Source organism: Acanthopagrus latus, chromosome 24 (genome assembly GCF_904848185.1).
Source record: "Acanthopagrus latus isolate v.2019 chromosome 24, fAcaLat1.1, whole genome shotgun sequence".
NCBI classification, from domain to species: domain Eukaryota; kingdom Metazoa; phylum Chordata; class Actinopteri; order Spariformes; family Sparidae; genus Acanthopagrus; species Acanthopagrus latus.
The window spans coordinates 13,671,861-13,678,230 of record NC_051062.1 but is presented as its reverse complement, the minus strand read 5'-3'; the positions used below and the strand labels follow the sequence as shown (position 1 = coordinate 13,678,230).

Here is a 6,370-nt window from a genome sequence, read left to right as displayed (position 1 = left end):
AAAATATCTGATGTCAAAGGATCAAAATGCTCAATTACACCACTCCTATTCAGAAACTGTGGCTTCAAACAAGCCGCCAGGACTTTGTGTGAGGTTGTGATGTCACAACAGCACAGCTGTGGTTTGTAAGAACTGACCAATCAGAGCGGACTTGGCTTTTTGAGAGGCGGATTTTTAGTGACAGAACATAATAAACTAACAAGGAGGAGTCAGAGATCAACACAGTTCTTCTTACACATCTGAGGAGAAAGAAGAAGATCTGACAGCCTGACTACAGCTAGCAGCCTGGTCAGTTAGCAGTCTGGTCAGTTAGCAGTCTGGTCAGTTAGCAGCCTGGTCAGTTAGCAGCCTGGTCACAGTTAGCAGCCTGGTCACAGTTAGCAGCCTGGTCAGTTAGCAGCCTGACTACAGTTAGCAGCCTGGTCAGTTAGCAGCCTGGTCAGTTAGCAGCCTGGTCAGTTAGCAGCCTGGTCACAGTTAGCAGCCTGGTCAGTTAGCAGCCTGACTACAGTTAGCAGCCTGGTCAGTTAGCAGTCTGGTCAGTTAGCAGCCTGGTCACAGTTAGCAGCCTGGTCAGTTAGCAGCCTGGTCACAGTTAGCAGCCTGGTCACAGTTAGCAGCCTGGTCACAGTTAGCAGTCTGGTCAGTTAGCAGCCTGGTCACAGTTAGCAGCCTGGTCACAGTTAGCAGCCTGGTCACAGTTAGCAGTCTGGTCAGTTAGCAGCCTGGTCAGTTAGCAGCCTGGTCACAGTTAGCAGCCTGGTCACAGTTAGCAGTCTGGTCAGTTAGCAGCCTGGTCACAGTTAGCAGCCTGGTCAGTTAGCAGCCTGGTCACAGCATCCAGGTGTGTTATATTCACTATAATTAGTCTTAAAACATGTCAAAATACTCAGAAAATTGTTTCCACCCTGAGTTGTTGCTTCCTCAAAGGTTTCAGCCATTTTTAAACGTTTCTTTATTCATGCTGTTGGTTTTGCTCATCATCAGTCTGTCTCTCAGGCTTCAACACCTCCTGTCAGAAACCAGGTGTGTGTGTGCAGGTGAGTTAACAGGTGTTGCTTGTTCTTTCCCCCCCAGAGTGTTTCCAAGGTCGAGCAGCACGTCTGTGTCAGTGTGTGAACAGAAGCAGCAGATGGAGTAATCGGAGGTGTTACGTACCTTGATGATGTCGTCAGAAGCCGAGCAGGGAGTTCACTGAAGCAGATCCACCAAGACAGTCCAAGTTTCAGCTCCTTCTTCTTCTCCTTCTCCTTCTTCTTCTTCTTCTTCTTCTGCGACTTAAATGCACAAAATGGTTACCAACATTTGAGGAACACTATCACCACCTTCTGCTTCAGAGTGTCTGAATCCTCTCTGGTTCCTGACCTCAAAACTCACTTTGACTCAACTTCTTCACACTAAAACCTGTTAATTGTTCTCGGTGTCAGGCTTTTAATGTGAAGGATCTGCAGGAAGTGTTTATTTTGAACATTCTTACAGGAAATAATGAGAGGTTTGGAAGGTAGACAGAGGAAAGCGGCCGTTATTTTGAAACTTTTTTAAAAATCGTCGTTTTCTATATGGAGTCTGGTTTTCTGTGCGTAGCTACATTTTTTTTTCTAAAAGTCCAGTTTGTTGCAGCTGTAAAATAATATGTGCTAACTAATCGAGTCAGAGAGCAGCAGCAGGCTGAGGAGGACGAGGGAGGAGGAGGAGGAGGAGGAGAGCATCAAGCTTCACTTTTAAACAGCACTCATACACGTGTTAACAGATTTATGTAAAAGGTTAACGTCCTTGTGTTATTCTGCTCAGGCGCTGCCATTTCACCCCCTCCTCCTCCTGCTCCACCTCCCTTCTCCTCCTCCTCTTCCCTGGCTGGAAAAAAAGGGGGGAACAGGCGCCCATTTCCCTGCCACCATTATGCTCATTTGTCCTGTCAAGAGAATGACAGGCCGCTTGACTCTTCCCCAGATACGACCATTAGGTAACGCTCTGTCATCTGACAGCGAGGCATTCTGCCGCTCCCTAAAAACCCCCTAATTATTTCCTTCGCCAGAGACAGGCGGTGGCGGGTAGGTAATTTTTAACCTTTCACGTGCACCTGGGGAACCCTCCTCCGGGGAGCCAAGGTGCCTGTGTGGCATTCAGTCATCAAAACATGACCTTTTATGGCCGTTCGGAGAGCAGTTGGCACCGGGTGCCACGCGCCGGCTAATGCTAATGTTGATGACTAATTTATGCATCAGCCGGCCGCATCTGCAGCAAGTTTAGGGTAGCAACAATGTGTGATGGAGCGGTGCGAGGGGAGGTGGTGGGAGGTGGTGGAGGGGGGGAGGGCATCTGCACAGAGCAAGCAGAGGTGAAAGGCATTTTGGGGGAAGGGGTGGGGCTTTGGAGACACCCGGTAGCCTGGCACGACGGGGAATTGAGGGGGCTAATTATGTTGCAGGGAATACATTCGGCGTGACCAGCGAGCCTTTTTAGAATTTGTCGAGCGCAATCTGACTAACGTGGCTGACCTTTACTTTTTTTTTTTTTCTTTTTTTTTTAGCCCAAATTGCGGGAGACCAGAGAGCATGCAAGATGTGTGCATACTCTATGACCTAATTGTCTTTTTTGTCGCGTGGCTAAACGCCGCGCGGCACCTCTCCCCGTCAGAAAATGTGCATTTTAAAAAAGTGTCTTCCAGCCGACGCAGCAGCTAATGTACAGCGTGTTTACACCCTCGGACGTGGGCGGAGGCGTCGTCAGCCGGCACGGCTTGTTAAAAAGGAGGATGAAGAGCATTTCAACACTTTCTTCGTCTCCTCCTCCTCTCGCTGGCGACCTCCGACCCGCTCACCAACACTTTTTACAGACCACTTTGTAGCCATTAGTAAAAATAACGTTGGGGTTGCCAGGTCATGAAAACGCTCTTTTTGCTTATGTGACTTTTTGTGCTGTGATCAGTAACTTTAACGTCGAGTCTGCAGTTTTATTAGAAAGTAAGAAACACTGAGATGATGTGACGGGTGGTTAGCTTAGCTTAGCACAAAGACTGGAAACAGAGGGAAACAGTTAGCCTTGCTACCGTCCAGGAGTGTGAAAGCGTCTTGACACTTTGATTTTTCTACAGATGATCTTTAAAGGCGCTTGTAGCATTTGGACAAAGCCACGCTAGCTGTTCCCCTCTGTTCCCATTATTTATGCTAAGCTAAGCTAAGCTAACCCTTTGCTGGCTGTAGCGCCATATTTACAGTTTAAACATGAGCGCGGTATCAAATTATTTCCCAAAATGTCAAGAAATTCCTTTTAATAGCTTTTAAACTGCCTCCAGTGATGTCACTCTGTGGCTCAGTTGCATTGTGGGTAATGTAGGCAAATAATAAAAGATATTTCTGGTTCTGCTGTGTTGATTTGGACCATTTTTTGAGGGAAACAGTGTCAGACCAGTGGGCTGCCTTTCAAAACCTGGCGCCTACATTACCCACAATGCAACGTTCATGTGTAAAACAATGATCACAGCTTTTAAACCACATTTGCTTTTACTAGAAAATGATCTAAATATGTCCCTCTCTTATTTTAAGTGAGCAGGAATGATTCATGTTCCATTTGTGTGGGTTTAAAGGGACATTATGTAAAAATCTAAACATGTCGGCGCCGCTCGTGATCACGTTCGTGTCCGGCAGCGGAGGATATGAAGGAGCGAGCGGCTGCTGCCCTGTCAGCCCGGCTGAGAGCGATGGTGACGGGGGGGTGATCATAAAATAAAAAAAAAAAGGGCGACGTCCTCAGGCTCTGCGGTTATCTGCCTGTTTATAATCTTGACCAAAAATTCCCGCACGTCCATAAATTGTTATTACGAAGCGTTTGATGGAGCAGACAAATGGAGGTGTTGGGACGGCGGCTAATCGGATCAGAAGTAAGTGATGGCGCTATTCTGCTTGAAAAACACAATTTGTATGAATCAGGCCTCGTCTGCTCGCTGCTTTTTGTATATTCACTGTCAGCCGGAGAAAGATGCTGATGAACTCTTTGTTTGGACAAATCAGGAGATTACACCGTCTCATTCTGCCGGGTGATTTTTTACCTCCCTCCCTCCCTCCCTTTCCTCCCTCCGTCTCTCGCAGTTGCTCAAGTTGTGTTGAAAGGTCACGGCAGAGCGTTTCCCTCGGAGCAACGTAGCACAATAAAATACAAGTAAACACAAAGCAAGACGGATTCAAGCCGCCGTGCGCTCGTGCAGCCATTAGTGATTTATACTCTGTTTCTAATCCCTCTGCTCGGGCCGCCCGGCCGCCATTAAGCCTCGAAATTACATGTTCTATCAAGAGCAGCGGCTCTCACCTGAGTATTGGATTACTGAAATAAAATATGAATAATTAATACTGAGAAATAGGTTCCTGGCAACAGGAATGGCTGCAATTTAATAATGAGCATTATGTTTCTTGTGTTTTTTCTCTCCTCCTCCTTGTCCTCCTCCTCCTCCGGTGTCGTTTGATCTTCTCGGATATCTCTACCAGGGGAGTCGGAGCATCCTCTTCTTCTTCTCCTTCTTCTTCGTTGGTCGTTCCTTGGCTTGGGTTGGCTCCCCTGGCCACCGGGGCGACAGACCTGCCGTCTTCCTCCTCTCCTTCCTCTTCATCTTGTTTTTTTTCTTCTTCTCTCTCCCTCCTTTAATAAGCTGCCGTTAAATAAATTAGAAAAATACCCACCCAGGGGTGATCAGACGGCCACAAACCCTTGTCATCTGTCTCCCGGCGCTGCCAGGCAAATGAGAGCGAGGGGAGGGAAGGAGGAGAAGAAGAAGAGGAGGAGGACGGCCAGGATTTCTTCTTCTTCTTCTTCTTCTTCTTCATCTTCCTTTCTCTCCTCCCTGGCTCGGCGTTCTGTCAGAGGTGAGCGGGAGGAGGAGCAGGCGAGGCGCCATCCGCCGAAAAAACCTTCCATACATCCATATTTATTTAATGCACGAGGAGGAGAAAGGACACAAGGAAGAGAAGGAGACGGGCAGAGAGAAAGAGAGAGAAAAAAAAAAAACTTTGCTACATATGGAGTGCTTCTTACAACTAATCAGCAGACTGTTGGTGATTGGGGCCGCGGGCGCCAGGTTGGCTCAAACCAGAGTTAGCACAGTGCCCAGGTCTTTGCTGCAGGCTGCACAGGTTGGCCTCAACTCTGCTGGGGAGCAGATGGCGAGCCAAAGCTTGTAGTCACACTTACCTTCCCCACTAAATCCCTAATCCCTCCGTGGACGCTCCTCCAAGGCAGGTTTTTGGAGGCAGAAATAGGGGTTACAATCTGGACCGGCGCGGCGCCTGCCAAAACACTCACAACACAGAAATGCAAATTAACTTATTTGTGTTGTCCGCCGGCCAAGGCGCCGCTTCTTTTGCGAGTAATTAAGATACCTTGAAATAATATTTGTAAAAGATCAATAATTTGAAATAACAATGCGGAGGAGAGGAGTGAGCGAGCGAACCAGCGAGGGATGTGGACGAGTTTTCTCTTTTATTTATTGTGTTTGTTTTTTTAATTCCAATCAGCTCCGTCACTCCCTCGTTTCACCTCCACGTATGAAAAACTAGTCCCTCAGGTGTTTCAGTCCTTCCGGGGCGTTTGATTACCTCTAATAACTCGTGCGTTACAGCCGCCGCCACACGTGCAGTGTTTTTTTCTGAAGGATGTTCCTTTAAAAGAACAGAGGAAGGAAAAGAAAAAAAACAAAACAAAACACAACAAGCGCCCCCTGAATCAGGAACTGTTAGAGGAGGCGTCGGAGCCTCGGTGACACCTTTCAGCTGTGCTTGTTGGCTGGTGCTCACACTCTCACCACACACACACACACACACACACACACACACTCTGTTATTAGCCTGGTGTCAGCAGCACTAAATGGGCTGCAGATGTTAATGCACTGTTTTAGATACAGTGGCGGAGGAGAAGGAGGCAGAGACGGAGCCGCTCAGACGCAGAATCGCCGGAAAACACATTCATTAGTGCAGAAACACGAGCGGGATCATAATTCAGACGCTTTATAAACAGAAGCCAACGTGTGTGTGTGTGTGTGTGTGTGTTTAAAACTGTGACTTATCTGCGTTTATGAGCTGGGATGTGTGTGTCAGGCGACGAGAGCGCTGACCTTCATTTATATTAAACATGGAGTTCCAACGCCGTGAATAAATCTGGACGTTGAGGTTTTTTCTCTTCTTTATGTTTGAATTCACTTCAGGGCGTTTTTCTTGTAAACTGTCCGCTGACAGGATCTTCAAAATATCACAAATCATCTCCCAGCGTCTCTCAGCTGGACTTTTTCCTCCCGTGTCGTTTGGTTTTGAGGCAGAAGAACCTGACGATGATGATGATGATGATGATGATGATGTTCCAGCGTTAACCAATTGGATAAATGTGT

The 6,370-nt window shown here is 47.4% G+C and overlaps 1 long non-coding RNA gene across 1 annotated transcript; it reads left to right on the top strand.

Annotated features, from left to right (window-relative positions):
- Positions 1-208: 208 nt before the first annotated feature.
- On the top strand, positions 209-3,979 carry LOC119015336. The gene is made up of 2 exons (XR_005073309.1): positions 209-288; positions 1,078-3,979. It is a non-coding gene; the product is annotated as an uncharacterized LOC119015336 (long non-coding RNA).
- The last annotated feature ends 2,391 nt before the right edge of the window (positions 3,980-6,370 follow it).